This window comes from Schistocerca americana, unplaced genomic scaffold (assembly GCF_021461395.2).
Source record: "Schistocerca americana isolate TAMUIC-IGC-003095 unplaced genomic scaffold, iqSchAmer2.1 HiC_scaffold_1104, whole genome shotgun sequence".
Classification (NCBI taxonomy): Eukaryota; Metazoa; Arthropoda; class Insecta; order Orthoptera; family Acrididae; genus Schistocerca; species Schistocerca americana.
This window is the reverse complement of record NW_025725160.1, coordinates 14,589-40,609: the sequence shown is the minus strand read 5'-3', so window position 1 is coordinate 40,609 and position 26,021 is coordinate 14,589. Positions and strand designations below refer to the sequence as shown.

At 49.9% G+C, this 26,021-nt stretch overlaps 23 non-coding genes across 23 annotated transcripts; all 23 read right to left on the bottom strand.

The window, feature by feature from the left end:
- Positions 1-139: 139 nt before the first annotated feature.
- Positions 140-258, bottom strand: LOC124560708. Its single transcript, XR_006969260.1, has one exon. It is a non-coding gene; the product is annotated as a 5S ribosomal RNA (ribosomal RNA).
- A 1,033-nt stretch (positions 259-1,291) lies between these two features.
- LOC124560706 lies at positions 1,292-1,410 on the bottom strand. The gene has a single exon (XR_006969258.1). It is a non-coding gene; the product is annotated as a 5S ribosomal RNA (ribosomal RNA).
- Positions 1,411-2,443: 1,033 nt separating this feature from the next.
- On the bottom strand, positions 2,444-2,562 carry LOC124560705. The gene has a single exon (XR_006969257.1). It is a non-coding gene; the product is annotated as a 5S ribosomal RNA (ribosomal RNA).
- Positions 2,563-3,595: 1,033 nt separating this feature from the next.
- Positions 3,596-3,714, bottom strand: LOC124560704. Its single transcript, XR_006969256.1, has one exon. It is a non-coding gene; the product is annotated as a 5S ribosomal RNA (ribosomal RNA).
- A 1,033-nt stretch (positions 3,715-4,747) lies between these two features.
- On the bottom strand, positions 4,748-4,866 carry LOC124560703. Its single transcript, XR_006969255.1, has one exon. It is a non-coding gene; the product is annotated as a 5S ribosomal RNA (ribosomal RNA).
- Positions 4,867-5,899: 1,033 nt separating this feature from the next.
- LOC124560702 lies at positions 5,900-6,018 on the bottom strand. Its single transcript, XR_006969254.1, has one exon. It is a non-coding gene; the product is annotated as a 5S ribosomal RNA (ribosomal RNA).
- A 1,033-nt stretch (positions 6,019-7,051) lies between these two features.
- LOC124560701 lies at positions 7,052-7,170 on the bottom strand. The gene has a single exon (XR_006969253.1). It is a non-coding gene; the product is annotated as a 5S ribosomal RNA (ribosomal RNA).
- A 1,033-nt stretch (positions 7,171-8,203) lies between these two features.
- LOC124560700 lies at positions 8,204-8,322 on the bottom strand. The gene has a single exon (XR_006969252.1). It is a non-coding gene; the product is annotated as a 5S ribosomal RNA (ribosomal RNA).
- A 1,033-nt stretch (positions 8,323-9,355) lies between these two features.
- LOC124560698 lies at positions 9,356-9,474 on the bottom strand. Its single transcript, XR_006969251.1, has one exon. It is a non-coding gene; the product is annotated as a 5S ribosomal RNA (ribosomal RNA).
- A 1,033-nt stretch (positions 9,475-10,507) lies between these two features.
- On the bottom strand, positions 10,508-10,626 carry LOC124560697. The gene has a single exon (XR_006969250.1). It is a non-coding gene; the product is annotated as a 5S ribosomal RNA (ribosomal RNA).
- Positions 10,627-11,659: 1,033 nt separating this feature from the next.
- On the bottom strand, positions 11,660-11,778 carry LOC124560696. Its single transcript, XR_006969249.1, has one exon. It is a non-coding gene; the product is annotated as a 5S ribosomal RNA (ribosomal RNA).
- A 1,033-nt stretch (positions 11,779-12,811) lies between these two features.
- On the bottom strand, positions 12,812-12,930 carry LOC124560694. Its single transcript, XR_006969247.1, has one exon. It is a non-coding gene; the product is annotated as a 5S ribosomal RNA (ribosomal RNA).
- A 1,033-nt stretch (positions 12,931-13,963) lies between these two features.
- Positions 13,964-14,082, bottom strand: LOC124560693. Its single transcript, XR_006969246.1, has one exon. It is a non-coding gene; the product is annotated as a 5S ribosomal RNA (ribosomal RNA).
- A 1,033-nt stretch (positions 14,083-15,115) lies between these two features.
- Positions 15,116-15,234, bottom strand: LOC124560692. Its single transcript, XR_006969245.1, has one exon. It is a non-coding gene; the product is annotated as a 5S ribosomal RNA (ribosomal RNA).
- Positions 15,235-16,267: 1,033 nt separating this feature from the next.
- LOC124560691 lies at positions 16,268-16,386 on the bottom strand. The gene has a single exon (XR_006969244.1). It is a non-coding gene; the product is annotated as a 5S ribosomal RNA (ribosomal RNA).
- Positions 16,387-17,419: 1,033 nt separating this feature from the next.
- Positions 17,420-17,538, bottom strand: LOC124560690. The gene has a single exon (XR_006969243.1). It is a non-coding gene; the product is annotated as a 5S ribosomal RNA (ribosomal RNA).
- A 1,033-nt stretch (positions 17,539-18,571) lies between these two features.
- LOC124560689 lies at positions 18,572-18,690 on the bottom strand. The gene has a single exon (XR_006969242.1). It is a non-coding gene; the product is annotated as a 5S ribosomal RNA (ribosomal RNA).
- A 1,033-nt stretch (positions 18,691-19,723) lies between these two features.
- On the bottom strand, positions 19,724-19,842 carry LOC124560687. The gene has a single exon (XR_006969241.1). It is a non-coding gene; the product is annotated as a 5S ribosomal RNA (ribosomal RNA).
- A 1,033-nt stretch (positions 19,843-20,875) lies between these two features.
- LOC124560686 lies at positions 20,876-20,994 on the bottom strand. Its single transcript, XR_006969240.1, has one exon. It is a non-coding gene; the product is annotated as a 5S ribosomal RNA (ribosomal RNA).
- A 1,033-nt stretch (positions 20,995-22,027) lies between these two features.
- On the bottom strand, positions 22,028-22,146 carry LOC124560685. Its single transcript, XR_006969239.1, has one exon. It is a non-coding gene; the product is annotated as a 5S ribosomal RNA (ribosomal RNA).
- Positions 22,147-23,179: 1,033 nt separating this feature from the next.
- On the bottom strand, positions 23,180-23,298 carry LOC124560684. The gene has a single exon (XR_006969238.1). It is a non-coding gene; the product is annotated as a 5S ribosomal RNA (ribosomal RNA).
- Positions 23,299-24,331: 1,033 nt separating this feature from the next.
- Positions 24,332-24,450, bottom strand: LOC124560682. The gene has a single exon (XR_006969236.1). It is a non-coding gene; the product is annotated as a 5S ribosomal RNA (ribosomal RNA).
- Positions 24,451-25,483: 1,033 nt separating this feature from the next.
- Positions 25,484-25,602, bottom strand: LOC124560681. Its single transcript, XR_006969235.1, has one exon. It is a non-coding gene; the product is annotated as a 5S ribosomal RNA (ribosomal RNA).
- Between the last annotated feature and the right edge of the window lie 419 nt (positions 25,603-26,021).

The following is a 26,021-nucleotide window of genomic DNA, read 5'->3' as shown; positions in this document are numbered from 1 at the left end:
CCCTCAAACTGAGATATTTACTGCAATTTCGCACCTTATGGTCATTACAGTAGATTAAAATGCTTAAGCAAGAATCTTTGTCACAACAGAACGGTGGTATGGAAAGAGGGCGGTATAAAAAAAAAAGTAAATGAAAGGGAGCCAACAGCACGTGGTGTTCCCAGGTGGTCACCCATCCAAGTACTAACCACGCCCGATGTTGTTTAACTTCGGTGATCGGACGAGAACCGGTGTATTCAACATGGTATGGCCGTTGGCGCCCATGTAATGTAGGCGCATGGAAGAATTCGCATTCGGTTCTTATCCCAACACACACAAAATCATACTTTTCGGTCGAAAGCAGCCGCATTTTTTTTTATTGACAATTCGTCACGTTAGCGCGAACGCAATCCTGAGATCCAAAACTTATGAGCCGGAAGGACGCGCTTCGTGTATTTTTTTTTTTTGGAGATTTATGAATTTATTTATTAACATTACATCGTTACAAGCTAACAACTTTACAACATAAAACACGAACAGAATTGTAATTGTATGCACTTCCTTCCGCAATCCGACGTGCCAGCAGAGCGACTGCCGAATTAGCGGGCGCGCCGCCGTGTGTGTGAGACGCGCAACTTCTCGTTGCACCTCCTGTCATCCGCTTGGCGCGTGCAGCCTTCGACACTCGCGGAAGACGCATCTTGTCCCTGGTGTCCAGCGCAGGAGGGCTGGCGCGCGGCCGACCGGCGTAAGGCCTGTGCGGGGTGTGGCAGAGTCTTGTTGGAGGGCGCCACTGCTGGCGATGTGAGCTTCCTCGCCTCGCCTCGCCTCGCCTCGCCTCGCCTCAGACGAGGTGTTTGCGTAATTTGCAGTGCATTCGCACCTTTCCTATCCCTGTCCCTGTCCCCGTCCCGACTTGTCCCGACTTTGCTCGACTGCCGCTCGCTGCCGCTCGGGTCGTGGCCCATATAACAGCGCAAGCACAAGAAACGTCTGCAGGAGATGACGAGACGAGACGAGTCGACTAAGGAATAAATTTATAATTACATATCGAAGTAGGAATTGTACACCGCTACACAACAACAGGCGCTGACGTATTTCAGAACACATCTGCCGATTCGTACTGTTTTGTCGTTTTCAAAGACTTCCTGGCGAACTTGGTTAGCACATTCTCCCTCAAACTGAGATATTTACTGCAATTTCGCACCTTATGGTCATTACAGTAGATTAAAATGCTTAAGCAAGAATCTTTGTCACAACAGAACGGTGGTATGGAAAGAGGGCGGTATAAAAAAAAAAGTAAATGAAAGGGAGCCAACAGCACGTGGTGTTCCCAGGTGGTCACCCATCCAAGTACTAACCACGCCCGATGTTGTTTAACTTCGGTGATCGGACGAGAACCGGTGTATTCAACATGGTATGGCCGTTGGCGCCCATGTAATGTAGGCGCATGGAAGAATTCGCATTCGGTTCTTATCCCAACACACACAAAATCATACTTTTCGGTCGAAAGCAGCCGCATTTTTTTTTATTGACAATTCGTCACGTTAGCGCGAACGCAATCCTGAGATCCAAAACTTATGAGCCGGAAGGACGCGCTTCGTGTATTTTTTTTTTTTGGAGATTTATGAATTTATTTATTAACATTACATCGTTACAAGCTAACAACTTTACAACATAAAACACGAACAGAATTGTAATTGTATGCACTTCCTTCCGCAATCCGACGTGCCAGCAGAGCGACTGCCGAATTAGCGGGCGCGCCGCCGTGTGTGTGAGACGCGCAACTTCTCGTTGCACCTCCTGTCATCCGCTTGGCGCGTGCAGCCTTCGACACTCGCGGAAGACGCATCTTGTCCCTGGTGTCCAGCGCAGGAGGGCTGGCGCGCGGCCGACCGGCGTAAGGCCTGTGCGGGGTGTGGCAGAGTCTTGTTGGAGGGCGCCACTGCTGGCGATGTGAGCTTCCTCGCCTCGCCTCGCCTCGCCTCGCCTCGCCTCAGACGAGGTGTTTGCGTAATTTGCAGTGCATTCGCACCTTTCCTATCCCTGTCCCTGTCCCCGTCCCGACTTGTCCCGACTTTGCTCGACTGCCGCTCGCTGCCGCTCGGGTCGTGGCCCATATAACAGCGCAAGCACAAGAAACGTCTGCAGGAGATGACGAGACGAGACGAGTCGACTAAGGAATAAATTTATAATTACATATCGAAGTAGGAATTGTACACCGCTACACAACAACAGGCGCTGACGTATTTCAGAACACATCTGCCGATTCGTACTGTTTTGTCGTTTTCAAAGACTTCCTGGCGAACTTGGTTAGCACATTCTCCCTCAAACTGAGATATTTACTGCAATTTCGCACCTTATGGTCATTACAGTAGATTAAAATGCTTAAGCAAGAATCTTTGTCACAACAGAACGGTGGTATGGAAAGAGGGCGGTATAAAAAAAAAAGTAAATGAAAGGGAGCCAACAGCACGTGGTGTTCCCAGGTGGTCACCCATCCAAGTACTAACCACGCCCGATGTTGTTTAACTTCGGTGATCGGACGAGAACCGGTGTATTCAACATGGTATGGCCGTTGGCGCCCATGTAATGTAGGCGCATGGAAGAATTCGCATTCGGTTCTTATCCCAACACACACAAAATCATACTTTTCGGTCGAAAGCAGCCGCATTTTTTTTTATTGACAATTCGTCACGTTAGCGCGAACGCAATCCTGAGATCCAAAACTTATGAGCCGGAAGGACGCGCTTCGTGTATTTTTTTTTTTTGGAGATTTATGAATTTATTTATTAACATTACATCGTTACAAGCTAACAACTTTACAACATAAAACACGAACAGAATTGTAATTGTATGCACTTCCTTCCGCAATCCGACGTGCCAGCAGAGCGACTGCCGAATTAGCGGGCGCGCCGCCGTGTGTGTGAGACGCGCAACTTCTCGTTGCACCTCCTGTCATCCGCTTGGCGCGTGCAGCCTTCGACACTCGCGGAAGACGCATCTTGTCCCTGGTGTCCAGCGCAGGAGGGCTGGCGCGCGGCCGACCGGCGTAAGGCCTGTGCGGGGTGTGGCAGAGTCTTGTTGGAGGGCGCCACTGCTGGCGATGTGAGCTTCCTCGCCTCGCCTCGCCTCGCCTCGCCTCGCCTCAGACGAGGTGTTTGCGTAATTTGCAGTGCATTCGCACCTTTCCTATCCCTGTCCCTGTCCCCGTCCCGACTTGTCCCGACTTTGCTCGACTGCCGCTCGCTGCCGCTCGGGTCGTGGCCCATATAACAGCGCAAGCACAAGAAACGTCTGCAGGAGATGACGAGACGAGACGAGTCGACTAAGGAATAAATTTATAATTACATATCGAAGTAGGAATTGTACACCGCTACACAACAACAGGCGCTGACGTATTTCAGAACACATCTGCCGATTCGTACTGTTTTGTCGTTTTCAAAGACTTCCTGGCGAACTTGGTTAGCACATTCTCCCTCAAACTGAGATATTTACTGCAATTTCGCACCTTATGGTCATTACAGTAGATTAAAATGCTTAAGCAAGAATCTTTGTCACAACAGAACGGTGGTATGGAAAGAGGGCGGTATAAAAAAAAAAGTAAATGAAAGGGAGCCAACAGCACGTGGTGTTCCCAGGTGGTCACCCATCCAAGTACTAACCACGCCCGATGTTGTTTAACTTCGGTGATCGGACGAGAACCGGTGTATTCAACATGGTATGGCCGTTGGCGCCCATGTAATGTAGGCGCATGGAAGAATTCGCATTCGGTTCTTATCCCAACACACACAAAATCATACTTTTCGGTCGAAAGCAGCCGCATTTTTTTTTATTGACAATTCGTCACGTTAGCGCGAACGCAATCCTGAGATCCAAAACTTATGAGCCGGAAGGACGCGCTTCGTGTATTTTTTTTTTTTGGAGATTTATGAATTTATTTATTAACATTACATCGTTACAAGCTAACAACTTTACAACATAAAACACGAACAGAATTGTAATTGTATGCACTTCCTTCCGCAATCCGACGTGCCAGCAGAGCGACTGCCGAATTAGCGGGCGCGCCGCCGTGTGTGTGAGACGCGCAACTTCTCGTTGCACCTCCTGTCATCCGCTTGGCGCGTGCAGCCTTCGACACTCGCGGAAGACGCATCTTGTCCCTGGTGTCCAGCGCAGGAGGGCTGGCGCGCGGCCGACCGGCGTAAGGCCTGTGCGGGGTGTGGCAGAGTCTTGTTGGAGGGCGCCACTGCTGGCGATGTGAGCTTCCTCGCCTCGCCTCGCCTCGCCTCGCCTCGCCTCAGACGAGGTGTTTGCGTAATTTGCAGTGCATTCGCACCTTTCCTATCCCTGTCCCTGTCCCCGTCCCGACTTGTCCCGACTTTGCTCGACTGCCGCTCGCTGCCGCTCGGGTCGTGGCCCATATAACAGCGCAAGCACAAGAAACGTCTGCAGGAGATGACGAGACGAGACGAGTCGACTAAGGAATAAATTTATAATTACATATCGAAGTAGGAATTGTACACCGCTACACAACAACAGGCGCTGACGTATTTCAGAACACATCTGCCGATTCGTACTGTTTTGTCGTTTTCAAAGACTTCCTGGCGAACTTGGTTAGCACATTCTCCCTCAAACTGAGATATTTACTGCAATTTCGCACCTTATGGTCATTACAGTAGATTAAAATGCTTAAGCAAGAATCTTTGTCACAACAGAACGGTGGTATGGAAAGAGGGCGGTATAAAAAAAAAAGTAAATGAAAGGGAGCCAACAGCACGTGGTGTTCCCAGGTGGTCACCCATCCAAGTACTAACCACGCCCGATGTTGTTTAACTTCGGTGATCGGACGAGAACCGGTGTATTCAACATGGTATGGCCGTTGGCGCCCATGTAATGTAGGCGCATGGAAGAATTCGCATTCGGTTCTTATCCCAACACACACAAAATCATACTTTTCGGTCGAAAGCAGCCGCATTTTTTTTTATTGACAATTCGTCACGTTAGCGCGAACGCAATCCTGAGATCCAAAACTTATGAGCCGGAAGGACGCGCTTCGTGTATTTTTTTTTTTTGGAGATTTATGAATTTATTTATTAACATTACATCGTTACAAGCTAACAACTTTACAACATAAAACACGAACAGAATTGTAATTGTATGCACTTCCTTCCGCAATCCGACGTGCCAGCAGAGCGACTGCCGAATTAGCGGGCGCGCCGCCGTGTGTGTGAGACGCGCAACTTCTCGTTGCACCTCCTGTCATCCGCTTGGCGCGTGCAGCCTTCGACACTCGCGGAAGACGCATCTTGTCCCTGGTGTCCAGCGCAGGAGGGCTGGCGCGCGGCCGACCGGCGTAAGGCCTGTGCGGGGTGTGGCAGAGTCTTGTTGGAGGGCGCCACTGCTGGCGATGTGAGCTTCCTCGCCTCGCCTCGCCTCGCCTCGCCTCGCCTCAGACGAGGTGTTTGCGTAATTTGCAGTGCATTCGCACCTTTCCTATCCCTGTCCCTGTCCCCGTCCCGACTTGTCCCGACTTTGCTCGACTGCCGCTCGCTGCCGCTCGGGTCGTGGCCCATATAACAGCGCAAGCACAAGAAACGTCTGCAGGAGATGACGAGACGAGACGAGTCGACTAAGGAATAAATTTATAATTACATATCGAAGTAGGAATTGTACACCGCTACACAACAACAGGCGCTGACGTATTTCAGAACACATCTGCCGATTCGTACTGTTTTGTCGTTTTCAAAGACTTCCTGGCGAACTTGGTTAGCACATTCTCCCTCAAACTGAGATATTTACTGCAATTTCGCACCTTATGGTCATTACAGTAGATTAAAATGCTTAAGCAAGAATCTTTGTCACAACAGAACGGTGGTATGGAAAGAGGGCGGTATAAAAAAAAAAGTAAATGAAAGGGAGCCAACAGCACGTGGTGTTCCCAGGTGGTCACCCATCCAAGTACTAACCACGCCCGATGTTGTTTAACTTCGGTGATCGGACGAGAACCGGTGTATTCAACATGGTATGGCCGTTGGCGCCCATGTAATGTAGGCGCATGGAAGAATTCGCATTCGGTTCTTATCCCAACACACACAAAATCATACTTTTCGGTCGAAAGCAGCCGCATTTTTTTTTATTGACAATTCGTCACGTTAGCGCGAACGCAATCCTGAGATCCAAAACTTATGAGCCGGAAGGACGCGCTTCGTGTATTTTTTTTTTTTGGAGATTTATGAATTTATTTATTAACATTACATCGTTACAAGCTAACAACTTTACAACATAAAACACGAACAGAATTGTAATTGTATGCACTTCCTTCCGCAATCCGACGTGCCAGCAGAGCGACTGCCGAATTAGCGGGCGCGCCGCCGTGTGTGTGAGACGCGCAACTTCTCGTTGCACCTCCTGTCATCCGCTTGGCGCGTGCAGCCTTCGACACTCGCGGAAGACGCATCTTGTCCCTGGTGTCCAGCGCAGGAGGGCTGGCGCGCGGCCGACCGGCGTAAGGCCTGTGCGGGGTGTGGCAGAGTCTTGTTGGAGGGCGCCACTGCTGGCGATGTGAGCTTCCTCGCCTCGCCTCGCCTCGCCTCGCCTCGCCTCAGACGAGGTGTTTGCGTAATTTGCAGTGCATTCGCACCTTTCCTATCCCTGTCCCTGTCCCCGTCCCGACTTGTCCCGACTTTGCTCGACTGCCGCTCGCTGCCGCTCGGGTCGTGGCCCATATAACAGCGCAAGCACAAGAAACGTCTGCAGGAGATGACGAGACGAGACGAGTCGACTAAGGAATAAATTTATAATTACATATCGAAGTAGGAATTGTACACCGCTACACAACAACAGGCGCTGACGTATTTCAGAACACATCTGCCGATTCGTACTGTTTTGTCGTTTTCAAAGACTTCCTGGCGAACTTGGTTAGCACATTCTCCCTCAAACTGAGATATTTACTGCAATTTCGCACCTTATGGTCATTACAGTAGATTAAAATGCTTAAGCAAGAATCTTTGTCACAACAGAACGGTGGTATGGAAAGAGGGCGGTATAAAAAAAAAAGTAAATGAAAGGGAGCCAACAGCACGTGGTGTTCCCAGGTGGTCACCCATCCAAGTACTAACCACGCCCGATGTTGTTTAACTTCGGTGATCGGACGAGAACCGGTGTATTCAACATGGTATGGCCGTTGGCGCCCATGTAATGTAGGCGCATGGAAGAATTCGCATTCGGTTCTTATCCCAACACACACAAAATCATACTTTTCGGTCGAAAGCAGCCGCATTTTTTTTTATTGACAATTCGTCACGTTAGCGCGAACGCAATCCTGAGATCCAAAACTTATGAGCCGGAAGGACGCGCTTCGTGTATTTTTTTTTTTTGGAGATTTATGAATTTATTTATTAACATTACATCGTTACAAGCTAACAACTTTACAACATAAAACACGAACAGAATTGTAATTGTATGCACTTCCTTCCGCAATCCGACGTGCCAGCAGAGCGACTGCCGAATTAGCGGGCGCGCCGCCGTGTGTGTGAGACGCGCAACTTCTCGTTGCACCTCCTGTCATCCGCTTGGCGCGTGCAGCCTTCGACACTCGCGGAAGACGCATCTTGTCCCTGGTGTCCAGCGCAGGAGGGCTGGCGCGCGGCCGACCGGCGTAAGGCCTGTGCGGGGTGTGGCAGAGTCTTGTTGGAGGGCGCCACTGCTGGCGATGTGAGCTTCCTCGCCTCGCCTCGCCTCGCCTCGCCTCGCCTCAGACGAGGTGTTTGCGTAATTTGCAGTGCATTCGCACCTTTCCTATCCCTGTCCCTGTCCCCGTCCCGACTTGTCCCGACTTTGCTCGACTGCCGCTCGCTGCCGCTCGGGTCGTGGCCCATATAACAGCGCAAGCACAAGAAACGTCTGCAGGAGATGACGAGACGAGACGAGTCGACTAAGGAATAAATTTATAATTACATATCGAAGTAGGAATTGTACACCGCTACACAACAACAGGCGCTGACGTATTTCAGAACACATCTGCCGATTCGTACTGTTTTGTCGTTTTCAAAGACTTCCTGGCGAACTTGGTTAGCACATTCTCCCTCAAACTGAGATATTTACTGCAATTTCGCACCTTATGGTCATTACAGTAGATTAAAATGCTTAAGCAAGAATCTTTGTCACAACAGAACGGTGGTATGGAAAGAGGGCGGTATAAAAAAAAAAGTAAATGAAAGGGAGCCAACAGCACGTGGTGTTCCCAGGTGGTCACCCATCCAAGTACTAACCACGCCCGATGTTGTTTAACTTCGGTGATCGGACGAGAACCGGTGTATTCAACATGGTATGGCCGTTGGCGCCCATGTAATGTAGGCGCATGGAAGAATTCGCATTCGGTTCTTATCCCAACACACACAAAATCATACTTTTCGGTCGAAAGCAGCCGCATTTTTTTTTATTGACAATTCGTCACGTTAGCGCGAACGCAATCCTGAGATCCAAAACTTATGAGCCGGAAGGACGCGCTTCGTGTATTTTTTTTTTTTGGAGATTTATGAATTTATTTATTAACATTACATCGTTACAAGCTAACAACTTTACAACATAAAACACGAACAGAATTGTAATTGTATGCACTTCCTTCCGCAATCCGACGTGCCAGCAGAGCGACTGCCGAATTAGCGGGCGCGCCGCCGTGTGTGTGAGACGCGCAACTTCTCGTTGCACCTCCTGTCATCCGCTTGGCGCGTGCAGCCTTCGACACTCGCGGAAGACGCATCTTGTCCCTGGTGTCCAGCGCAGGAGGGCTGGCGCGCGGCCGACCGGCGTAAGGCCTGTGCGGGGTGTGGCAGAGTCTTGTTGGAGGGCGCCACTGCTGGCGATGTGAGCTTCCTCGCCTCGCCTCGCCTCGCCTCGCCTCGCCTCAGACGAGGTGTTTGCGTAATTTGCAGTGCATTCGCACCTTTCCTATCCCTGTCCCTGTCCCCGTCCCGACTTGTCCCGACTTTGCTCGACTGCCGCTCGCTGCCGCTCGGGTCGTGGCCCATATAACAGCGCAAGCACAAGAAACGTCTGCAGGAGATGACGAGACGAGACGAGTCGACTAAGGAATAAATTTATAATTACATATCGAAGTAGGAATTGTACACCGCTACACAACAACAGGCGCTGACGTATTTCAGAACACATCTGCCGATTCGTACTGTTTTGTCGTTTTCAAAGACTTCCTGGCGAACTTGGTTAGCACATTCTCCCTCAAACTGAGATATTTACTGCAATTTCGCACCTTATGGTCATTACAGTAGATTAAAATGCTTAAGCAAGAATCTTTGTCACAACAGAACGGTGGTATGGAAAGAGGGCGGTATAAAAAAAAAAGTAAATGAAAGGGAGCCAACAGCACGTGGTGTTCCCAGGTGGTCACCCATCCAAGTACTAACCACGCCCGATGTTGTTTAACTTCGGTGATCGGACGAGAACCGGTGTATTCAACATGGTATGGCCGTTGGCGCCCATGTAATGTAGGCGCATGGAAGAATTCGCATTCGGTTCTTATCCCAACACACACAAAATCATACTTTTCGGTCGAAAGCAGCCGCATTTTTTTTTATTGACAATTCGTCACGTTAGCGCGAACGCAATCCTGAGATCCAAAACTTATGAGCCGGAAGGACGCGCTTCGTGTATTTTTTTTTTTTGGAGATTTATGAATTTATTTATTAACATTACATCGTTACAAGCTAACAACTTTACAACATAAAACACGAACAGAATTGTAATTGTATGCACTTCCTTCCGCAATCCGACGTGCCAGCAGAGCGACTGCCGAATTAGCGGGCGCGCCGCCGTGTGTGTGAGACGCGCAACTTCTCGTTGCACCTCCTGTCATCCGCTTGGCGCGTGCAGCCTTCGACACTCGCGGAAGACGCATCTTGTCCCTGGTGTCCAGCGCAGGAGGGCTGGCGCGCGGCCGACCGGCGTAAGGCCTGTGCGGGGTGTGGCAGAGTCTTGTTGGAGGGCGCCACTGCTGGCGATGTGAGCTTCCTCGCCTCGCCTCGCCTCGCCTCGCCTCGCCTCAGACGAGGTGTTTGCGTAATTTGCAGTGCATTCGCACCTTTCCTATCCCTGTCCCTGTCCCCGTCCCGACTTGTCCCGACTTTGCTCGACTGCCGCTCGCTGCCGCTCGGGTCGTGGCCCATATAACAGCGCAAGCACAAGAAACGTCTGCAGGAGATGACGAGACGAGACGAGTCGACTAAGGAATAAATTTATAATTACATATCGAAGTAGGAATTGTACACCGCTACACAACAACAGGCGCTGACGTATTTCAGAACACATCTGCCGATTCGTACTGTTTTGTCGTTTTCAAAGACTTCCTGGCGAACTTGGTCAGCACATTCTCCCTCAAACTGAGATATTTACTGCAATTTCGCACCTTATGGTCATTACAGTAGATTAAAATGCTTAAGCAAGAATCTTTGTCACAACAGAACGGTGGTATGGAAAGAGGGCGGTATAAAAAAAAAAGTAAATGAAAGGGAGCCAACAGCACGTGGTGTTCCCAGGTGGTCACCCATCCAAGTACTAACCACGCCCGATGTTGTTTAACTTCGGTGATCGGACGAGAACCGGTGTATTCAACATGGTATGGCCGTTGGCGCCCATGTAATGTAGGCGCATGGAAGAATTCGCATTCGGTTCTTATCCCAACACACACAAAATCATACTTTTCGGTCGAAAGCAGCCGCATTTTTTTTTATTGACAATTCGTCACGTTAGCGCGAACGCAATCCTGAGATCCAAAACTTATGAGCCGGAAGGACGCGCTTCGTGTATTTTTTTTTTTTGGAGATTTATGAATTTATTTATTAACATTACATCGTTACAAGCTAACAACTTTACAACATAAAACACGAACAGAATTGTAATTGTATGCACTTCCTTCCGCAATCCGACGTGCCAGCAGAGCGACTGCCGAATTAGCGGGCGCGCCGCCGTGTGTGTGAGACGCGCAACTTCTCGTTGCACCTCCTGTCATCCGCTTGGCGCGTGCAGCCTTCGACACTCGCGGAAGACGCATCTTGTCCCTGGTGTCCAGCGCAGGAGGGCTGGCGCGCGGCCGACCGGCGTAAGGCCTGTGCGGGGTGTGGCAGAGTCTTGTTGGAGGGCGCCACTGCTGGCGATGTGAGCTTCCTCGCCTCGCCTCGCCTCGCCTCGCCTCGCCTCAGACGAGGTGTTTGCGTAATTTGCAGTGCATTCGCACCTTTCCTATCCCTGTCCCTGTCCCCGTCCCGACTTGTCCCGACTTTGCTCGACTGCCGCTCGCTGCCGCTCGGGTCGTGGCCCATATAACAGCGCAAGCACAAGAAACGTCTGCAGGAGATGACGAGACGAGACGAGTCGACTAAGGAATAAATTTATAATTACATATCGAAGTAGGAATTGTACACCGCTACACAACAACAGGCGCTGACGTATTTCAGAACACATCTGCCGATTCGTACTGTTTTGTCGTTTTCAAAGACTTCCTGGCGAACTTGGTTAGCACATTCTCCCTCAAACTGAGATATTTACTGCAATTTCGCACCTTATGGTCATTACAGTAGATTAAAATGCTTAAGCAAGAATCTTTGTCACAACAGAACGGTGGTATGGAAAGAGGGCGGTATAAAAAAAAAAGTAAATGAAAGGGAGCCAACAGCACGTGGTGTTCCCAGGTGGTCACCCATCCAAGTACTAACCACGCCCGATGTTGTTTAACTTCGGTGATCGGACGAGAACCGGTGTATTCAACATGGTATGGCCGTTGGCGCCCATGTAATGTAGGCGCATGGAAGAATTCGCATTCGGTTCTTATCCCAACACACACAAAATCATACTTTTCGGTCGAAAGCAGCCGCATTTTTTTTTATTGACAATTCGTCACGTTAGCGCGAACGCAATCCTGAGATCCAAAACTTATGAGCCGGAAGGACGCGCTTCGTGTATTTTTTTTTTTTGGAGATTTATGAATTTATTTATTAACATTACATCGTTACAAGCTAACAACTTTACAACATAAAACACGAACAGAATTGTAATTGTATGCACTTCCTTCCGCAATCCGACGTGCCAGCAGAGCGACTGCCGAATTAGCGGGCGCGCCGCCGTGTGTGTGAGACGCGCAACTTCTCGTTGCACCTCCTGTCATCCGCTTGGCGCGTGCAGCCTTCGACACTCGCGGAAGACGCATCTTGTCCCTGGTGTCCAGCGCAGGAGGGCTGGCGCGCGGCCGACCGGCGTAAGGCCTGTGCGGGGTGTGGCAGAGTCTTGTTGGAGGGCGCCACTGCTGGCGATGTGAGCTTCCTCGCCTCGCCTCGCCTCGCCTCGCCTCGCCTCAGACGAGGTGTTTGCGTAATTTGCAGTGCATTCGCACCTTTCCTATCCCTGTCCCTGTCCCCGTCCCGACTTGTCCCGACTTTGCTCGACTGCCGCTCGCTGCCGCTCGGGTCGTGGCCCATATAACAGCGCAAGCACAAGAAACGTCTGCAGGAGATGACGAGACGAGACGAGTCGACTAAGGAATAAATTTATAATTACATATCGAAGTAGGAATTGTACACCGCTACACAACAACAGGCGCTGACGTATTTCAGAACACATCTGCCGATTCGTACTGTTTTGTCGTTTTCAAAGACTTCCTGGCGAACTTGGTTAGCACATTCTCCCTCAAACTGAGATATTTACTGCAATTTCGCACCTTATGGTCATTACAGTAGATTAAAATGCTTAAGCAAGAATCTTTGTCACAACAGAACGGTGGTATGGAAAGAGGGCGGTATAAAAAAAAAAGTAAATGAAAGGGAGCCAACAGCACGTGGTGTTCCCAGGTGGTCACCCATCCAAGTACTAACCACGCCCGATGTTGTTTAACTTCGGTGATCGGACGAGAACCGGTGTATTCAACATGGTATGGCCGTTGGCGCCCATGTAATGTAGGCGCATGGAAGAATTCGCATTCGGTTCTTATCCCAACACACACAAAATCATACTTTTCGGTCGAAAGCAGCCGCATTTTTTTTTATTGACAATTCGTCACGTTAGCGCGAACGCAATCCTGAGATCCAAAACTTATGAGCCGGAAGGACGCGCTTCGTGTATTTTTTTTTTTTGGAGATTTATGAATTTATTTATTAACATTACATCGTTACAAGCTAACAACTTTACAACATAAAACACGAACAGAATTGTAATTGTATGCACTTCCTTCCGCAATCCGACGTGCCAGCAGAGCGACTGCCGAATTAGCGGGCGCGCCGCCGTGTGTGTGAGACGCGCAACTTCTCGTTGCACCTCCTGTCATCCGCTTGGCGCGTGCAGCCTTCGACACTCGCGGAAGACGCATCTTGTCCCTGGTGTCCAGCGCAGGAGGGCTGGCGCGCGGCCGACCGGCGTAAGGCCTGTGCGGGGTGTGGCAGAGTCTTGTTGGAGGGCGCCACTGCTGGCGATGTGAGCTTCCTCGCCTCGCCTCGCCTCGCCTCGCCTCGCCTCAGACGAGGTGTTTGCGTAATTTGCAGTGCATTCGCACCTTTCCTATCCCTGTCCCTGTCCCCGTCCCGACTTGTCCCGACTTTGCTCGACTGCCGCTCGCTGCCGCTCGGGTCGTGGCCCATATAACAGCGCAAGCACAAGAAACGTCTGCAGGAGATGACGAGACGAGACGAGTCGACTAAGGAATAAATTTATAATTACATATCGAAGTAGGAATTGTACACCGCTACACAACAACAGGCGCTGACGTATTTCAGAACACATCTGCCGATTCGTACTGTTTTGTCGTTTTCAAAGACTTCCTGGCGAACTTGGTTAGCACATTCTCCCTCAAACTGAGATATTTACTGCAATTTCGCACCTTATGGTCATTACAGTAGATTAAAATGCTTAAGCAAGAATCTTTGTCACAACAGAACGGTGGTATGGAAAGAGGGCGGTATAAAAAAAAAAGTAAATGAAAGGGAGCCAACAGCACGTGGTGTTCCCAGGTGGTCACCCATCCAAGTACTAACCACGCCCGATGTTGTTTAACTTCGGTGATCGGACGAGAACCGGTGTATTCAACATGGTATGGCCGTTGGCGCCCATGTAATGTAGGCGCATGGAAGAATTCGCATTCGGTTCTTATCCCAACACACACAAAATCATACTTTTCGGTCGAAAGCAGCCGCATTTTTTTTTATTGACAATTCGTCACGTTAGCGCGAACGCAATCCTGAGATCCAAAACTTATGAGCCGGAAGGACGCGCTTCGTGTATTTTTTTTTTTTGGAGATTTATGAATTTATTTATTAACATTACATCGTTACAAGCTAACAACTTTACAACATAAAACACGAACAGAATTGTAATTGTATGCACTTCCTTCCGCAATCCGACGTGCCAGCAGAGCGACTGCCGAATTAGCGGGCGCGCCGCCGTGTGTGTGAGACGCGCAACTTCTCGTTGCACCTCCTGTCATCCGCTTGGCGCGTGCAGCCTTCGACACTCGCGGAAGACGCATCTTGTCCCTGGTGTCCAGCGCAGGAGGGCTGGCGCGCGGCCGACCGGCGTAAGGCCTGTGCGGGGTGTGGCAGAGTCTTGTTGGAGGGCGCCACTGCTGGCGATGTGAGCTTCCTCGCCTCGCCTCGCCTCGCCTCGCCTCGCCTCAGACGAGGTGTTTGCGTAATTTGCAGTGCATTCGCACCTTTCCTATCCCTGTCCCTGTCCCCGTCCCGACTTGTCCCGACTTTGCTCGACTGCCGCTCGCTGCCGCTCGGGTCGTGGCCCATATAACAGCGCAAGCACAAGAAACGTCTGCAGGAGATGACGAGACGAGACGAGTCGACTAAGGAATAAATTTATAATTACATATCGAAGTAGGAATTGTACACCGCTACACAACAACAGGCGCTGACGTATTTCAGAACACATCTGCCGATTCGTACTGTTTTGTCGTTTTCAAAGACTTCCTGGCGAACTTGGTTAGCACATTCTCCCTCAAACTGAGATATTTACTGCAATTTCGCACCTTATGGTCATTACAGTAGATTAAAATGCTTAAGCAAGAATCTTTGTCACAACAGAACGGTGGTATGGAAAGAGGGCGGTATAAAAAAAAAAGTAAATGAAAGGGAGCCAACAGCACGTGGTGTTCCCAGGTGGTCACCCATCCAAGTACTAACCACGCCCGATGTTGTTTAACTTCGGTGATCGGACGAGAACCGGTGTATTCAACATGGTATGGCCGTTGGCGCCCATGTAATGTAGGCGCATGGAAGAATTCGCATTCGGTTCTTATCCCAACACACACAAAATCATACTTTTCGGTCGAAAGCAGCCGCATTTTTTTTTATTGACAATTCGTCACGTTAGCGCGAACGCAATCCTGAGATCCAAAACTTATGAGCCGGAAGGACGCGCTTCGTGTATTTTTTTTTTTTGGAGATTTATGAATTTATTTATTAACATTACATCGTTACAAGCTAACAACTTTACAACATAAAACACGAACAGAATTGTAATTGTATGCACTTCCTTCCGCAATCCGACGTGCCAGCAGAGCGACTGCCGAATTAGCGGGCGCGCCGCCGTGTGTGTGAGACGCGCAACTTCTCGTTGCACCTCCTGTCATCCGCTTGGCGCGTGCAGCCTTCGACACTCGCGGAAGACGCATCTTGTCCCTGGTGTCCAGCGCAGGAGGGCTGGCGCGCGGCCGACCGGCGTAAGGCCTGTGCGGGGTGTGGCAGAGTCTTGTTGGAGGGCGCCACTGCTGGCGATGTGAGCTTCCTCGCCTCGCCTCGCCTCGCCTCGCCTCGCCTCAGACGAGGTGTTTGCGTAATTTGCAGTGCATTCGCACCTTTCCTATCCCTGTCCCTGTCCCCGTCCCGACTTGTCCCGACTTTGCTCGACTGCCGCTCGCTGCCGCTCGGGTCGTGGCCCATATAACAGCGCAAGCACAAGAAACGTCTGCAGGAGATGACGAGACGAGACGAGTCGACTAAGGAATAAATTTATAATTACATATCGAAGTAGGAATTGTACACCGCTACACAACAACAGGCGCTGACGTATTTCAGAACACATCTGCCGATTCGTACTGTTTTGTCGTTTTCAAAGACTTCCTGGCGAACTTGGTCAGCACATTCTCCCTCAAACTGAGATATTTACTGCAATTTCGCACCTTATGGTCATTACAGTAGATTAAAATGCTTAAGCAAGAATCTTTGTCACAACAGAACGGTGGTATGGAAAGAGGGCGGTATAAAAAAAAAAGTAAATGAAAGGGAGCCAACAGCACGTGGTGTTCCCAGGTGGTCACCCATCCAAGTACTAACCACGCCCGATGTTGTTTAACTTCGGTGATCGGACGAGAACCGGTGTATTCAACATGGTATGGCCGTTGGCGCCCATGTAATGTAGGCGCATGGAAGAATTCGCATTCGGTTCTTATCCCAACACACACAAAATCATACTTTTCGGTCGAAAGCAGCCGCATTTTTTTTTATTGACAATTCGTCACGTTAGCGCGAACGCAATCCTGAGATCCAAAACTTATGAGCCGGAAGGACGCGCTTCGTGTATTTTTTTTTTTTGGAGATTTATGAATTTATTTATTAACATTACATCGTTACAAGCTAACAACTTTACAACATAAAACACGAACAGAATTGTAATTGTATGCACTTCCTTCCGCAATCCGACGTGCCAGCAGAGCGACTGCCGAATTAGCGGGCGCGCCGCCGTGTGTGTGAGACGCGCAACTTCTCGTTGCACCTCCTGTCATCCGCTTGGCGCGTGCAGCCTTCGACACTCGCGGAAGACGCATCTTGTCCCTGGTGTCCAGCGCAGGAGGGCTGGCGCGCGGCCGACCGGCGTAAGGCCTGTGCGGGGTGTGGCAGAGTCTTGTTGGAGGGCGCCACTGCTGGCGATGTGAGCTTCCTCGCCTCGCCTCGCCTCGCCTCGCCTCGCCTCAGACGAGGTGTTTGCGTAATTTGCAGTGCATTCGCACCTTTCCTATCCCTGTCCCTGTCCCCGTCCCGACTTGTCCCGACTTTGCTCGACTGCCGCTCGCTGCCGCTCGGGTCGTGGCCCATATAACAGCGCAAGCACAAGAAACGTCTGCAGGAGATGACGAGACGAGACGAGTCGACTAAGGAATAAATTTATAATTACATATCGAAGTAGGAATTGTACACCGCTACACAACAACAGGCGCTGACGTATTTCAGAACACATCTGCCGATTCGTACTGTTTTGTCGTTTTCAAAGACTTCCTGGCGAACTTGGTTAGCACATTCTCCCTCAAACTGAGATATTTACTGCAATTTCGCACCTTATGGTCATTACAGTAGATTAAAATGCTTAAGCAAGAATCTTTGTCACAACAGAACGGTGGTATGGAAAGAGGGCGGTATAAAAAAAAAAGTAAATGAAAGGGAGCCAACAGCACGTGGTGTTCCCAGGTGGTCACCCATCCAAGTACTAACCACGCCCGATGTTGTTTAACTTCGGTGATCGGACGAGAACCGGTGTATTCAACATGGTATGGCCGTTGGCGCCCATGTAATGTAGGCGCATGGAAGAATTCGCATTCGGTTCTTATCCCAACACACACAAAATCATACTTTTCGGTCGAAAGCAGCCGCATTTTTTTTTATTGACAATTCGTCACGTTAGCGCGAACGCAATCCTGAGATCCAAAACTTATGAGCCGGAAGGACGCGCTTCGTGTATTTTTTTTTTTTGGAGATTTATGAATTTATTTATTAACATTACATCGTTACAAGCTAACAACTTTACAACATAAAACACGAACAGAATTGTAATTGTATGCACTTCCTTCCGCAATCCGACGTGCCAGCAGAGCGACTGCCGAATTAGCGGGCGCGCCGCCGTGTGTGTGAGACGCGCAACTTCTCGTTGCACCTCCTGTCATCCGCTTGGCGCGTGCAGCCTTCGACACTCGCGGAAGACGCATCTTGTCCCTGGTGTCCAGCGCAGGAGGGCTGGCGCGCGGCCGACCGGCGTAAGGCCTGTGCGGGGTGTGGCAGAGTCTTGTTGGAGGGCGCCACTGCTGGCGATGTGAGCTTCCTCGCCTCGCCTCGCCTCGCCTCGCCTCGCCTCAGACGAGGTGTTTGCGTAATTTGCAGTGCATTCGCACCTTTCCTATCCCTGTCCCTGTCCCCGTCCCGACTTGTCCCGACTTTGCTCGACTGCCGCTCGCTGCCGCTCGGGTCGTGGCCCATATAACAGCGCAAGCACAAGAAACGTCTGCAGGAGATGACGAGACGAGACGAGTCGACTAAGGAATAAATTTATAATTACATATCGAAGTAGGAATTGTACACCGCTACACAACAACAGGCGCTGACGTATTTCAGAACACATCTGCCGATTCGTACTGTTTTGTCGTTTTCAAAGACTTCCTGGCGAACTTGGTTAGCACATTCTCCCTCAAACTGAGATATTTACTGCAATTTCGCACCTTATGGTCATTACAGTAGATTAAAATGCTTAAGCAAGAATCTTTGTCACAACAGAACGGTGGTATGGAAAGAGGGCGGTATAAAAAAAAAAGTAAATGAAAGGGAGCCAACAGCACGTGGTGTTCCCAGGTGGTCACCCATCCAAGTACTAACCACGCCCGATGTTGTTTAACTTCGGTGATCGGACGAGAACCGGTGTATTCAACATGGTATGGCCGTTGGCGCCCATGTAATGTAGGCGCATGGAAGAATTCGCATTCGGTTCTTATCCCAACACACACAAAATCATACTTTTCGGTCGAAAGCAGCCGCATTTTTTTTTATTGACAATTCGTCACGTTAGCGCGAACGCAATCCTGAGATCCAAAACTTATGAGCCGGAAGGACGCGCTTCGTGTATTTTTTTTTTTTGGAGATTTATGAATTTATTTATTAACATTACATCGTTACAAGCTAACAACTTTACAACATAAAACACGAACAGAATTGTAATTGTATGCACTTCCTTCCGCAATCCGACGTGCCAGCAGAGCGACTGCCGAATTAGCGGGCGCGCCGCCGTGTGTGTGAGACGCGCAACTTCTCGTTGCACCTCCTGTCATCCGCTTGGCGCGTGCAGCCTTCGACACTCGCGGAAGACGCATCTTGTCCCTGGTGTCCAGCGCAGGAGGGCTGGCGCGCGGCCGACCGGCGTAAGGCCTGTGCGGGGTGTGGCAGAGTCTTGTTGGAGGGCGCCACTGCTGGCGATGTGAGCTTCCTCGCCTCGCCTCGCCTCGCCTCGCCTCGCCTCAGACGAGGTGTTTGCGTAATTTGCAGTGCATTCGCACCTTTCCTATCCCTGTCCCTGTCCCCGTCCCGACTTGTCCCGACTTTGCTCGACTGCCGCTCGCTGCCGCTCGGGTCGTGGCCCATATAACAGCGCAAGCACAAGAAACGTCTGCAGGAGATGACGAGACGAGACGAGTCGACTAAGGAATAAATTTATAATTACATATCGAAGTAGGAATTGTACACCGCTACACAACAACAGGCGCTGACGTATTTCAGAACACATCTGCCGATTCGTACTGTTTTGTCGTTTTCAAAGACTTCCTGGCGAACTTGGTTAGCACATTCTCCCTCAAACTGAGATATTTACTGCAATTTCGCACCTTATGGTCATTACAGTAGATTAAAATGCTTAAGCAAGAATCTTTGTCACAACAGAACGGTGGTATGGAAAGAGGGCGGTATAAAAAAAAAAGTAAATGAAAGGGAGCCAACAGCACGTGGTGTTCCCAGGTGGTCACCCATCCAAGTACTAACCACGCCCGATGTTGTTTAACTTCGGTGATCGGACGAGAACCGGTGTATTCAACATGGTATGGCCGTTGGCGCCCATGTAATGTAGGCGCATGGAAGAATTCGCATTCGGTTCTTATCCCAACACACACAAAATCATACTTTTCGGTCGAAAGCAGCCGCATTTTTTTTTATTGACAATTCGTCACGTTAGCGCGAACGCAATCCTGAGATCCAAAACTTATGAGCCGGAAGGACGCGCTTCGTGTATTTTTTTTTTTTGGAGATTTATGAATTTATTTATTAACATTACATCGTTACAAGCTAACAACTTTACAACATAAAACACGAACAGAATTGTAATTGTATGCACTTCCTTCCGCAATCCGACGTGCCAGCAGAGCGACTGCCGAATTAGCGGGCGCGCCGCCGTGTGTGTGAGACGCGCAACTTCTCGTTGCACCTCCTGTCATCCGCTTGGCGCGTGCAGCCTTCGACACTCGCGGAAGACGCATCTTGTCCCTGGTGTCCAGCGCAGGAGGGCTGGCGCGCGGCCGACCGGCGTAAGGCCTGTGCGGGGTGTGGCAGAGTCTTGTTGGAGGGCGCCACTGCTGGCGATGTGAGCTTCCTCGCCTCGCCTCGCCTCGCCTCGCCTCGCCTCAGACGAGGTGTTTGCGTAATTTGCAGTGCATTCGCACCTTTCCTATCCCTGTCCCTGTCCCCGTCCCGACTTGTCCCGACTTTGCTCGACTGCCGCTCGCTGCCGCTCGGGTCGTGGCCCATATAACAGCGCAAGCACAAGAAACGTCTGCAGGAGATGACGAGACGAGACGAGTCGACTAAGGAATAAATTTATAATTACATATCGAAGTAGGAATTGTACACCGCTACACAACAACAGGCGCTGACGTATTTCAGAACACATCTGCCGATTCGTACTGTTTTGTCGTTTTCAAAGACTTCCTGGCGAACTTGGTTAGCACATTCTCCCTCAAACTGAGATATTTACTGCAATTTCGCACCTTATGGTCATTACAGTAGATTAAAATGCTTAAGCAAGAATCTTTGTCACAACAGAACGGTGGTATGGAAAGAGGGCGGTATAAAAAAAAAAGTAAATGAAAGGGAGCCAACAGCACGTGGTGTTCCCAGGTGGTCACCCATCCAAGTACTAACCACGCCCGATGTTGTTTAACTTCGGTGATCGGACGAGAACCGGTGTATTCAACATGGTATGGCCGTTGGCGCCCATGTAATGTAGGCGCATGGAAGAATTCGCATTCGGTTCTTATCCCAACACACACAAAATCATACTTTTCGGTCGAAAGCAGCCGCATTTTTTTTTATTGACAATTCGTCACGTTAGCGCGAACGCAATCCTGAGATCCAAAACTTATGAGCCGGAAGGACGCGCTTCGTGTATTTTTTTTTTTTGGAGATTTATGAATTTATTTATTAACATTACATCGTTACAAGCTAACAACTTTACAACATAAAACACGAACAGAATTGTAATTGTATGCACTTCCTTCCGCAATCCGACGTGCCAGCAGAGCGACTGCCGAATTAGCGGGCGCGCCGCCGTGTGTGTGAGACGCGCAACTTCTCGTTGCACCTCCTGTCATCCGCTTGGCGCGTGCAGCCTTCGACACTCGCGGAAGACGCATCTTGTCCCTGGTGTCCAGCGCAGGAGGGCTGGCGCGCGGCCGACCGGCGTAAGGCCTGTGCGGGGTGTGGCAGAGTCTTGTTGGAGGGCGCCACTGCTGGCGATGTGAGCTTCCTCGCCTCGCCTCGCCTCGCCTCGCCTCGCCTCAGACGAGGTGTTTGCGTAATTTGCAGTGCATTCGCACCTTTCCTATCCCTGTCCCTGTCCCCGTCCCGACTTGTCCCGACTTTGCTCGACTGCCGCTCGCTGCCGCTCGGGTCGTGGCCCATATAACAGCGCAAGCACAAGAAACGTCTGCAGGAGATGACGAGACGAGACGAGTCGACTAAGGAATAAATTTATAATTACATATCGAAGTAGGAATTGTACACCGCTACACAACAACAGGCGCTGACGTATTTCAGAACACATCTGCCGATTCGTACTGTTTTGTCGTTTTCAAAGACTTCCTGGCGAACTTGGTTAGCACATTCTCCCTCAAACTGAGATATTTACTGCAATTTCGCACCTTATGGTCATTACAGTAGATTAAAATGCTTAAGCAAGAATCTTTGTCACAACAGAACGGTGGTATGGAAAGAGGGCGGTATAAAAAAAAAAGTAAATGAAAGGGAGCCAACAGCACGTGGTGTTCCCAGGTGGTCACCCATCCAAGTACTAACCACGCCCGATGTTGTTTAACTTCGGTGATCGGACGAGAACCGGTGTATTCAACATGGTATGGCCGTTGGCGCCCATGTAATGTAGGCGCATGGAAGAATTCGCATTCGGTTCTTATCCCAACACACACAAAATCATACTTTTCGGTCGAAAGCAGCCGCATTTTTTTTTATTGACAATTCGTCACGTTAGCGCGAACGCAATCCTGAGATCCAAAACTTATGAGCCGGAAGGACGCGCTTCGTGTATTTTTTTTTTTTGGAGATTTATGAATTTATTTATTAACATTACATCGTTACAAGCTAACAACTTTACAACATAAAACACGAACAGAATTGTAATTGTATGCACTTCCTTCCGCAATCCGACGTGCCAGCAGAGCGACTGCCGAATTAGCGGGCGCGCCGCCGTGTGTGTGAGACGCGCAACTTCTCGTTGCACCTCCTGTCATCCGCTTGGCGCGTGCAGCCTTCGACACTCGCGGAAGACGCATCTTGTCCCTGGTGTCCAGCGCAGGAGGGCTGGCGCGCGGCCGACCGGCGTAAGGCCTGTGCGGGGTGTGGCAGAGTCTTGTTGGAGGGCGCCACTGCTGGCGATGTGAGCTTCCTCGCCTCGCCTCGCCTCGCCTCGCCTCGCCTCAGACGAGGTGTTTGCGTAATTTGCAGTGCATTCGCACCTTTCCTATCCCTGTCCCTGTCCCCGTCCCGACTTGTCCCGACTTTGCTCGACTGCCGCTCGCTGCCGCTCGGGTCGTGGCCCATATAACAGCGCAAGCACAAGAAACGTCTGCAGGAGATGACGAGACGAGACGAGTCGACTAAGGAATAAATTTATAATTACATATCGAAGTAGGAATTGTACACCGCTACACAACAACAGGCGCTGACGTATTTCAGAACACATCTGCCGATTCGTACTGTTTTGTCGTTTTCAAAGACTTCCTGGCGAACTTGGTTAGCACATTCTCCCTCAAACTGAGATATTTACTGCAATTTCGCACCTTATGGTCATTACAGTAGATTAAAATGCTTAAGCAAGAATCTTTGTCACAACAGAACGGTGGTATGGAAAGAGGGCGGTATAAAAAAAAAAGTAAATGAAAGGGAGCCAACAGCACGTGGTGTTCCCAGGTGGTCACCCATCCAAGTACTAACCACGCCCGATGTTGTTTAACTTCGGTGATCGGACGAGAACCGGTGTATTCAACATGGTATGGCCGTTGGCGCCCATGTAATGTAGGCGCATGGAAGAATTCGCATTCGGTTCTTATCCCAACACACACAAAATCATACTTTTCGGTCGAAAGCAGCCGCATTTTTTTTTATTGACAATTCGTCACGTTAGCGCGAACGCAATCCTGAGATCCAAAACTTATGAGCCGGAAGGACGCGCTTCGTGTATTTTTTTTTTTTGGAGATTTATGAATTTATTTATTAACATTACATCGTTACAAGCTAACAACTTTACAACATAAAACACGAACAGAATTGTAATTGTATGCACTTCCTTCCGCAATCCGACGTGCCAGCAGAGCGACTGCCGAATTAGCGGGCGCGCCGCCGTGTGTGTGAGACGCGCAACTTCTCGTTGCACCTCCTGTCATCCGCTTGGCGCGTGCAGCCTTCGACACTCGCGGAAGACGCATCTTGTCCCTGGTGTCCAGCGCAGGAGGGCTGGCGCGCGGCCGACCGGCGTAAGGCCTGTGCGGGGTGTGGCAGAGTCTTGTTGGAGGGCGCCACTGCTGGCGATGTGAGCTTCCTCGCCTCGCCTCGCCTCGCCTCGCCTCGCCTCAGACGAGGTGTTTGCGTAATTTGCAGTGCATTCGCACCTTTCCTATCCCTGTCCCTGTCCCCGTCCCGACTTGTCCCGACTTTGCTCGACTGCCGCTCGCTGCCGCTCGGGTCGTGGCCCATATAACAGCGCAAGCACAAGAAACGTCTGCAGGAGATGACGAGACGAGACGAGTCGACTAAGGAATAAATTTATAATTACATATCGAAGTAGGAATTGTACACCGCTACACAACAACAGGCGCTGACGTATTTCAGAACACATCTGCCGATTCGTACTGTTTTGTCGTTTTCAAAGACTTCCTGGCGAACTTGGTTAGCACATTCTCCCTCAAACTGAGATATTTACTGCAATTTCGCACCTTATGGTCATTACAGTAGATTAAAATGCTTAAGCAAGAATCTTTGTCACAACAGAACGGTGGTATGGAAAGAGGGCGGTATAAAAAAAAAAGTAAATGAAAGGGAGCCAACAGCACGTGGTGTTCCCAGGTGGTCACCCATCCAAGTACTAACCACGCCCGATGTTGTTTAACTTCGGTGATCGGACGAGAACCGGTGTATTCAACATGGTATGGCCGTTGGCGCCCATGTAATGTAGGCGCATGGAAGAATTCGCATTCGGTTCTTATCCCAACACACACAAAATCATACTTTTCGGTCGAAAGCAGCCGCATTTTTTTTTATTGACAATTCGTCACGTTAGCGCGAACGCAATCCTGAGATCCAAAACTTATGAGCCGGAAGGACGCGCTTCGTGTATTTTTTTTTTTTGGAGATTTATGAATTTATTTATTAACATTACATCGTTACAAGCTAACAACTTTACAACATAAAACACGAACAGAATTGTAATTGTATGCACTTCCTTCCGCAATCCGACGTGCCAGCAGAGCGACTGCCGAATTAGCGGGCGCGCCGCCGTGTGTGTGAGACGCGCAACTTCTCGTTGCACCTCCTGTCATCCGCTTGGCGCGTGCAGCCTTCGACACTCGCGGAAGACGCATCTTGTCCCTGGTGTCCAGCGCAGGAGGGCTGGCGCGCGGCCGACCGGCGTAAGGCCTGTGCGGGGTGTGGCAGAGTCTTGTTGGAGGGCGCCACTGCTGGCGATGTGAGCTTCCTCGCCTCGCCTCGCCTCGCCTCGCCTCGCCTCAGACGAGGTGTTTGCGTAATTTGCAGTGCATTCGCACCTTTCCTATCCCTGTCCCTGTCCCCGTCCCGACTTGTCCCGACTTTGCTCGACTGCCGCTCGCTGCCGCTCGGGTCGTGGCCCATATAACAGCGCAAGCACAAGAAACGTCTGCAGGAGATGACGAGACGAGACGAGTCGACTAAGGAATAAATTTATAATTACATATCGAAGTAGGAATTGTACACCGCTACACAACAACAGGCGCTGACGTATTTCAGAACACATCTGCCGATTCGTACTGTTTTGTCGTTTTCAAAGACTTCCTGGCGAACTTGGTTAGCACATTCTCCCTCAAACTGAGATATTTACTGCAATTTCGCACCTTATGGTCATTACAGTAGATTAAAATGCTTAAGCAAGAATCTTTGTCACAACAGAACGGTGGTATGGAAAGAGGGCGGTATAAAAAAAAAAGTAAATGAAAGGGAGCCAACAGCACGTGGTGTTCCCAGGTGGTCACCCATCCAAGTACTAACCACGCCCGATGTTGTTTAACTTCGGTGATCGGACGAGAACCGGTGTATTCAACATGGTATGGCCGTTGGCGCCCATGTAATGTAGGCGCATGGAAGAATTCGCATTCGGTTCTTATCCCAACACACACAAAATCATACTTTTCGGTCGAAAGCAGCCGCATTTTTTTTTATTGACAATTCGTCACGTTAGCGCGAACGCAATCCTGAGATCCAAAACTTATGAGCCGGAAGGACGCGCTTCGTGTATTTTTTTTTTTTGGAGATTTATGAATTTATTTATTAACATTACATCGTTACAAGCTAACAACTTTACAACATAAAACACGAACAGAATTGTAATTGTATGCACTTCCTTCCGCAATCCGACGTGCCAGCAGAGCGACTGCCGAATTAGCGGGCGCGCCGCCGTGTGTGTGAGACGCGCAACTTCTCGTTGCACCTCCTGTCATCCGCTTGGCGCGTGCAGCCTTCGACACTCGCGGAAGACGC